Below are 10,027 nucleotides of genomic sequence, written 5' to 3'. Positions count from 1 at the left end.
GTCCTCGAACCACACCGTACTGGGAGAGGTCAGCTCTGATACCAATTGTAACATCTCGATCTGACGACTGGCCTCACGGTAACAACACGAGTCTTTTCGGCGCGTTTTATCCTCACTCGCACACTTCCCGGGAAAACTTCCCAGGAGGTCACCCATGATAATATTGCTCTAAGGCTAGCACACTTAACCATGGAGTTCTTATGAGTTGGGCTCATGAAAAGAAGTTGCAACTTGTTGTCATGAGTAGTACTAATCAAATCTTTTATGCCATCCTCAACTGTATAGTCTATCCCTATACAATCTCGGAATACCTCTTGTTCGGGTGTGGTGCGTCCCTCCACATAGAAGGCGATCAATCCTTGCCCTTCTCAGCTCAGGGCGTCACATTTAGCAACTTTAGCAGGCAATGATCAGGTAAGATAGTACCAGAGGGTACAAAATGTTCATGCAGAGGTTTAGCCTTAGGCATAGGAGGCTCAATCCTACTGGGTCCAGAATAGCCAATGCCACACATTCCATTTCTGCTTACGCCATAGATCATTGAAGCCATCAAGCTTCTATCTACGCTTTTAGCTAGGAATCTTTGAAAAGATTTTTCATATTTGGATTCATTTTTAATATTAGAGGCATCACAAGCAACAACTTCTTCTAACTTAAGGATTTGGTTTTTAAGCACAGAGTTAGAGTTTGCTAAAGCATGGTTATTTCCTTTTAACTCATAAATAATTTTATCACGTTCAGCAGAAGTCTTTAAAACAGCAGAAAAATCATTTTTCAACTTTTTATGCTTAGTCAAGAGAGAGTTATATTTATCCATGATATCAGACAAAGCACATTTAAGTTCAGAGGTTGAGAAAGAAGCGAATACCGCATTTTCATCGTCAAAGTCTGGATCTTCCTCTGATGCAGATTCAGAGTTAGTTGCTTCCTTATTCTTGACAATAGCCATGAGTCCTTTAACAACTTCTCCATCAGAGTTTACATCCTCCGACTCTGATTCATCAAAAGTCACCATGAGTCCTTTCTTAGCTTTGAAATGCTTCTTTGTCTTCTTGTCCTTTTTCAGCTTAGGACAATCACTCTTGTAGTGCCCTGATTCTTTGCATTCAAAGCATGTGACACTCTTGATGAAGATTTCTTTTGACGAGAAGAAGATTCATTCTTTCCTTTATTCTTTCTAGAGCCTCTATACTTGCTCTGCATGTGCTTCCAGATGCGGTTGAGCTTTCTGGAGATCAGGGTTAGCTCATCTTCATCAAAATCCTCAGAGGTTTCTTCAGATTCTTCCTCTTCTGCTTGGAGAGCTTTAGCCTTTTCAGCTTTGGATTTCAAGGCTATAGACTTCTTCTTCTGATCCTGATGTTCAACACGCTTCAGTTCATGACACTTCAGTATGCTTATGAGTTCTTCTAGACTCATCTGGTCAACATCTCTTGTGAGCTCCAAGGAAGTTATCAGAGGCATCCAGCTTTCACAAAGGCCTCTAAGAATCCTCATGACATGATCAACAGTTGTGTAACTCTTGTTGAGAGGTCTAATTCCATCAATAAGTAACTGAAATCTGGAGAACATGTCCTCAATGGACTCACTGGATTCCATTTGGAAGGATTCATACTTTCTTATCAAGGACAACGCCTTTGACTCCTTCACCTTCTTGTTTCCTTCATGGGTCATCTTCAAGGAATCAAAGATACCCTTAGCATACTCACGATCTGTGATCTTTTGATATTCTTTATAAGAAATAGCACTGAGAAGAATAGGTCTAGCTTTTTGATGTAGTGAGTAAAGCTTCTTCTGCTCTGCAGTCATCTCTGTTCTGGCGATCTTCTTGCCATCACCATCAATTGGACGTTCATAGTCATCCACTATAATATCCCAGAGATCTACATCAAAGCCCAGAAAAAAGCTTTCAATCCTGTCTTTCCAGTACTCAAATCTTTGCCCATCAAACATAGGAGGCTTTGCACTGTAGACATCTTTTTGCGCTTCAATGGTGGCAGCCATTTTAGTTTTTCACACCGGCCTGGATCACTGAACACTGTTAGGTGTGGTAATCAGAACTTGCGCTCTGATACCAATTGAAGGTATGAAAAACGATGGAAAGGGGGGGAGGTTTGAATAGCGTTTTAAATCTAAAACTCGATCCACTTAAGATTTAAGCAAATCTCTTCAACCACCAAAGATAAAAGTGCTAAGATAAGAGTTAGAAAAGCACACAATGATTTTATCCTGGTTCACTTGATAAATCCCTCAAGCTAATCCAGTCCACCGGTTAAGGTGATTTCTTCCTTCTTAGAATGAAGGCAATCCACTAATCAGAGTTTGTTACAACTGCACTTGCTACCTGCAAAGTGGCTAACAATACACTAACTTAGCTATCACTAAGATTCACTCTCGTAGTCTTCTCAAGGATCCGACCAACCTTGGTCTCCTTAAGGCAAATCAAACAACTGTTTGAAAGTTTGGGTTTACAAAGAAATGCTTCTTAGAAAGTTAATAGTAAACACAATTAGTACAATGTGAAGAAATATTACTTTGAGAGAATATTTGATTTTTGCGTGAGCTTATACAAAGTTTCTTCTAAACAACATCTTTCATCTTCAGCCTCTTTATATACTCCAAAGAATTAGGTTTGGAAGTTTGCATGGAATGCTACCGTTGGAGGGCAGATCTGGGTTTTCCAGGTTCTGCTATGGCTGAATAAGCTAGGTAAGGTCGTCAGGAATGGTACAATTGCTTTTGTACTTTGGATAGTGACATGACCTTTATCCTAGTTCACTTCTGATCAGAGTGATGCTTCATATTGGAACTTGTGAAGCTTGGTGATCAGAGTCAGAAGGAAGCTTGGATCCTCTGACCTTTATACCTTCTGCTTCTGGACTCAGAGGAGAAGTACTTGGTCTTCAGAGCCAGCTTACTCTTGTACTTCAGAGTCTTCACTACTCAGCTTCTGGACCTTCAGAGCTTCTGATCCTTCAGAGCTTGTGATCCTTCAGAGCGTCTGATACTTCAGAGCTTCTAGTGAACTTAATCCATATCAGACCTTTATAATCTTCAGATCCTCTAAAGCTTAATCTACTGTTCAGATTGAACATAGTACGTGCGAAAGCATTGCAGAGGTTACTCTTTGAGCATAGTGCTTCTGAATTATGTGAAATAAGACCAGATCATGGCCTGTTATTAGAACACTCAGAAAACAACGTTAGAGTACCATAATTGTTCATACATAATAGTTAACATGTAATCATCAAAACATAGAGTTGTACTACTAGATCAAAACTTGATCTTACAAACCTCTAATTTATGACATCTAACTAGTACATTTACCCGTGCGATGCACGTGAGATATTCATTTTGTTTTTTGTGTGTATTTTAAAAGATATTTTATGGATTAAAAGAACTACATTTATTTTGGATATATTTAATCATAAATTTGTATTTTTTTTTGTGTTGATAGTTTTTTTTTTTAGTTGCTATTTTATTTTTCTCTTTTGTCCTTGTTTTCCTAAATGCTCGATTGATAGTTTTTCGATATCTATTAAAGAGTTTATTCCATGGAGTTAAGCTATGTGCTAAAAATAGTCATTGAATGTTATTTTTTTCAAATGGAATAATTACATTGTGAATAAAATTGAAAGTGTAACGTTGCACAATTCTTGTAAAAAATCTTATTCGACATTGCGAAAGACTTCTTTATACCCTAATATGAATCTTTCAAATTCTAACATTAAAGGGTATTTAACTTTTCTTTTTATTTGAAATTATATAAATTTAAAAATGGACAAAACTAAAACATAACCGTAAAGACCAATTACTTAAGGAACCTTGTGTAATGCCCCAATTTCTCAACTGAGGAATCACATTAGAAACCTATCAAAGTCTAATGACTATTTCGTAATCCTTAGAAAACACGATATAATTTTTTTTTTTGAAAACAACTAAACATAGTTGAATACATAATATAACCTTAATTAAACAACCCGTTCCCGACATAGAGTAATAGTAACCTTCAATAACATAAACAAGGTTCAGAATAAGTACACACACTTAAACAGTGGCGAAAGTCGGGTTTTAGTAATGGAGTTTTCAGAAGACGAAGAAGACTCAAAGCGTAAACTACCAAGAGAAAACTAAACAGCTTCTTCCATCTCTGCTCCGCCGCTTATTATCCCTCCTCTATCTCGATCATAGCTAAGCATCGTCGGAAGGCTCTCCATCGTCTAATAGCATTAAGCACCCAAACAACAAATAGCAAACAGAAAAGGGTTAACTCCATGAAAATTACCACATATTAAGAGAAAACATGATCGAATTCAATATCAAAGCATGATAATCAAACTAATAACTCATTTCAACACATAGGGTTAGACGTTAGATCCCTATAATGCAACTATATGTTACTATCAAAATGGATCGATCAAAAAATTCTCACAAGACGGGACAATCACGTGGGACATAACAACCTCATCGCCACTTAACACCACAACGGACGGGACAATCGTGCGGGACACAACCACCTCATTGCCTCTTTAGAACATCTCAAAAGATGGGACGATCTTGTGGGACACAACCACCTCATCTCCACTTTATAACGCCTCAGAAGACGGGACAATCACGTGGGACACAACCACCTCATTGCCACTTAGGAACATCTCGAAAGATGGGACGATCACGTGGGACACAACCACCTCATTGCCACTTAAGTTCCACCCCTATATGCCTCAGTTAAATCAACAACATCTCGTGACGTCATTAGTCACTCAGTCCGCAGTCACAACTCATAAATCAAATCAGAATAATCATATATTATTCATAATCTCAACGGACATACATCAATTCAATGCATACCAGCTCAGTTCAATGATAGAAACCAGTAAACGGTCGAAGCCTCTCAGAAAATGGAGACACACGTCTCAATAAATTCACTCGGCCGAAGCCTCAAGAAAACATTTGGCAAAAGCCTCAGAAACAGTCAACATAAGCAAGCATACAACATTGCAAACATACCAACATTTCAATCAATTGCCAATAAAGTTTAAACAACTTCATCTCAAACGCAAGCAGTGCGAATAAATCATTCTAGACTCAAAGACATTCTAATATTGAGTTACCCTTACCTTCGTGAGTAGAAGTTGTGCATGGATGTTGCGAACCTAGAACAAGGAAACACAATCATCAACACATGCCCTACTAGAAGTAACACTATCTAACAACACTAATCACAACCGGAAAGAATGTTTTTAAAGCTTCAGAGTTCCTATTTAGGCACGAATGGACAACGGAGACTTCGTTCGCTAAAACGTGCATTACTCGAGCTACGGAACTCGGAATGACACGAAACCAAAGCCAAAATTTCGAAAATCGAAAGAGCTACGCAATATAGCTCGGGCCATACAGACCCAAAATTAATTTTGGACACGGTTCATAACAAACAGGTTTCGGCCACTTCTAAAAATAGGGTTTCCCGAACTTTTTCTTCGATCTAATTTAATTCCTAGGTATTGTTAGGCGATATCTAGGCCAGGGAAACTCTCAGAAAAATTTTAGAATTCAAAACGCGACTAGGGGTATTTTGGTCAAGATTTAGCTCAAAAACTCAAAGTCGGAATTTCGAAAAATAAATTGGATGAGGTTGATACCAACGACGTTTATGACAACTAATCCTACTGACGCTAAGCTCAGTCGAGAGTTTTCGATCCAAAAAGCGGAACCTCAGCATAAAAATGGGTATTTGAATTCCTACGACGATTCGGCGAGAATCGGCGAATAACAACCGGATATTGATGTTCTTGGGTTAGTAGAGAAGAGGTTTTGACAGAGAAATCAAGTTATTCTGACAGTTTTACAAAATGCTCAAAACTTTGAGCACAGAAAGACATAGAGAAAAGCGACAAAATTTACGATCAGAGGTAAGGAATAACATCAGTACCTCGAGGTCTACGCGTAGCAACGAACAAAGCGACGATCAGGCAAGAAACAACGAAAAGCTCTCCTCCCTTTCTCTCCTTGAAGCTCGCGGCCAACAATGGTGAATGGTGGAGAATTTTGAGTTTTTATGCTATTTATAGGAGATGGAAAATGCGGGAAAATGAAAATTTCGCGATTCTGATTTTTCTTGCACATTCATCTGTGAATTATAATATAGAATCCGGCGACAGAATTCCAGAACTCGAAACAGGTTTCTTGAAATTTAAGCAAACGATTAACTAACGGTGTTAATCGATTTAACCCGGAAAGTTACTTTTTGCAGTTGATGTCGGATGAGAAAACTTACTTCTGTAGAAAGGTCAAAAACATCGAAAGAAATAGGTGTGCGTGTGTGGAATCTTCGTTTGAAGCTCCGAATAGAAAAAGTCCTCATCTACAGTTCGTTTCAAGGTTCTTGAGTTATCAAGAACTCGGTTTCGGCAAACTTCCGAGAATTGAAATCGATCGTTCGTACAGTTCAGGGTTTTGTGTCGAAACACTTGTCATGGAAATGAATAAGGGAAATTCTTATATTCCTCTGAAGATTTTTGAATTCCGCCTCTCAAGAGCTATAAGAGCAGATTAGTCTTTCACTAACGTTTTCGCCCTAAGGCGGAAGTGAATAAGATCGTGCTATAACCTATAGCGACTATAGAACTATTCTTATTCATCTCCTGAACTTTCTTCTTCATAATACTAATCCAAACATTAAACACAAGTCAAGTTCCCCTCACGCTCACACAGAATCCTATACGTGAGTTGGAAATTAATTATTTATTTAATTCTAAAATCCTGGGTCTTACACCTTGCCTTCGTAATACTTTTTTATTTTTTATTTTTCATTTTTCACTTTATGCTTTTTATTTAAACTGTTAGAGTCCCACATTGGCTAGAGATGTGACCAATCAAGTGCTTATATATGGTTGAGCAAATCTCAACTATTGAGCTAGCTTTTGGGTTGAGTTAGGCCTTCTAATATGGTATCAGAGCACATTGGCTAGAGATATGACCAAAGCTAGCTTTAGGATTGAGTTAGGCCTCCTAATATAAACATTTAGAAATACTACATCTTTTTTAATTCGGGAAAAAAATAATTTGGAATTCAACAATAGTAAATTTCCAGCATTGATAAAATTTAATTTTAAAACAATCAACTTTCATTTTTAGGATTAATATATTTTATAAATTCTTACTAATTAATCATGTCTTTGGAATTCTTAGATGATATTAATCACATATTAACCACTAAAATTTTCAATAAACACATATCACATGTAACTGAAATAATTGTAGTGCAAAGATTTTTTTCCTTTAATTAATTATTTAGGAAGATACCTTTTTGTATTATCATTATGAGCATGAATGTGTTGTGTGGTTTTTAAATTATAAAACCAACACTAAAATTTATTTTGCATTGATATCAATTTTTTTTTGAAAGTGATTTCAAATTTATGTTAAAAACTATCACTTTTTAGGATTAATATATTCTATAAATTCTAACTAATTAATCATTATCTTTGGAAGTTTCAAAAATAAAAATCATGTTCTGTGGAGTTCCTAACTGATATTAACCACTAATTTTTTTTCAGGAACAGAAATTAACCACATGGAATAGAAATAGTTGTAGCGCAAAGTGTTTTTTCCATTAATTAAGGAAGATAATTTCTTAAATTGGCATTATGGCCATGAATGAGCGTGTGATAATTGGTGTTTATCAATTCACTTTCAGTTTCAATTGTAATTTAAATTTTCATCATTTCCATTTTTAATAGCAACTTACAACAGCTTTAATTGCAACTTTGGTCCCTGACATTTACCAATTCCACAATTTTAGTCCCCACCTAATTTAATTACACGGATGGTCCCTGACTTTGCTGCTCGTCTGCAATGTTGGTCCTGCCGTTTATTTGTCAACGGAGGAGGCTTACGTGGATGTCCAATTGGAGAGAGAAAGAAGGACTGAAGAGAGAGGGAAGCACGTGAGTTGCACGTGAGACCTGCAAAAGTCATCTTATACCCTCTTCCTCCTTAAAAAACAGAGCACCGTGAGGAAGATGTTTCGAAGCTTGAGATTGAGCGAAAAGAGAAGAGATAAAGAACGATCGAGTCCTTAGCGGCGAGGAAGAAGGTTGAATCAATCGCTGGTCTCTTTCTCTCTCCAATTCAACTTCCACATCAGCTAAGTGACCATCCACGTAAACCTCCTCCATTAACAAACAAACTGTAGGACCAACGTTGCAGACTGCCAGCAAAGTCAGGGACCACCCGTGTAATTAAATTAGGTGGGAGACTAAAATCGTGGAATTAATAAACTTCAAGGACCAAAGTTACAATTAAGCCTATGTTTAATTTCACTATATAGCAGTTAGAATTTAGAAAGCAATAGTGACGCGGTGAGGGAAGAACATTAGAGTGCAACTAAATATACCATGTTATTATTGTGAAATAGAATTAAAATGATCTGGATTGGATCAGAACATGAATATCTCCGTGCAACTAATCTTTCTATAGTCCATCTTTCTTCTTTTTTTTGTTAAATACCATTTTAAAAGGTCAATGATAAAACTTTCAACCGAAAATAACAATAAAACTAATAAATAACAAGCTTATTAGTAACATATAAATTACTGTGCACAATTTGTAAAAATATTATACTAATTGAAGAAATTTAAGGTTAATGATATTCAAATAAAATTTATTCGAATCTTAATTATTATTATTTTCATTTTTTCAGTTACTTAAACAAAGTTAGCTGATCGGTATTTAAACTTACAACTTTAATCTCAATTCAATTTTTACATTTCAATTTTAATTCAAATTTTAACCATTAACAGCTTTAGCATTAGGAATTTAAAAAGGTGTTCCGCTAGTTTTTTTGTTCTTTGGCCCCCAGTCTCCACGAGGGAAATGAGCTCCATGTGACTAATTTGGCTCGGGATATGATAGTGATGTCACTAGCCACAAAGGTATTATTTTTTACCTCAGAGGAATACGTGATGTCTCCGCCAGTTTTTAAATGTGTTTGTGCTGCTACCCATAAAAGAATAATTTACACGTGCCTGAATAATAATTCACTCATTATTAAATAAATGAAAACAATAGATAAATACCCATCTTTACCATAGAGACAATAGATAAATAATAGTAAAAGCTAAGAATTAATGAAATGCCAACTTTAAAGACGAAGGCTGGATTCAAATATGTAAAATTGGATAGAAACATATAAATGATACAAAAAAATATTCCCTTCCTAAGCTACTATGTACTAACTAAGTCCAAACTAAAATGTTCTCTTCCTTGACACACTCACTCATTGAAAAAGACTAACCGAAACAAAACTTGTAAGGAACTCTTAATAGGGTTGAATACCTCTCTCCACAGTTTGCAAAATATCATAAACAAATAAGACAAAGAAGCACTTTGCTTAATCATCTTTCCATTCGAGTAATTGTCTTCAGAATTGTTCATTTTAATTATAGTCCAAACCTAGCAAACATGTTCTGCAAACAAACAGTTGAATCTCAATCTTGAGAAATTGAAGTAGACAATAAAAAAAGGAATTAGAAAATGTTCCTCCATCCACACCAATTGTAACACCCTCTAAACCCCGCGTAAACATTATAGCATAAATCAGAGTAAAATGCATAACACAGAGAGTGTCACATTTATTCTCCAGAAACATAAATCAAAACACCTGTCATGCTCATAATAAATATATAAATTTTCCAACTTTAATGTCACAACTTCATATGCACAGCACAGCGGATTTATTTTCAACTCCAAAATTAAACATAATCAAAAAATAAATAAAGAGAGTTCATAAAATAACTCTTAACATCAAGGTACAAACTAAGCGTTTCCCCGTTGTTACATAATAGAGCATGACTCTCATCACTAAAAGCATATCTAAAAGACTAGCTCCTCTGACTAACCCTCGCGAGAAGTTTCACTATCCTCGGTACCTGAGCGATGTCGCATAGAACATCATTCCAACAGAAGGGTGAGAACTCATATCATATGGATAAACATAATAATAAATAATGTAAAAGCATATCTATGT

Source organism: Lotus japonicus, chromosome 3, assembly GCF_012489685.1.
Source record: "Lotus japonicus ecotype B-129 chromosome 3, LjGifu_v1.2".
NCBI lineage: Eukaryota > Viridiplantae > Streptophyta > Magnoliopsida > Fabales > Fabaceae > Lotus > Lotus japonicus.
The sequence above is the reverse complement of the archived record's forward strand: the minus strand, read 5'-3'. Positions refer to the sequence as shown.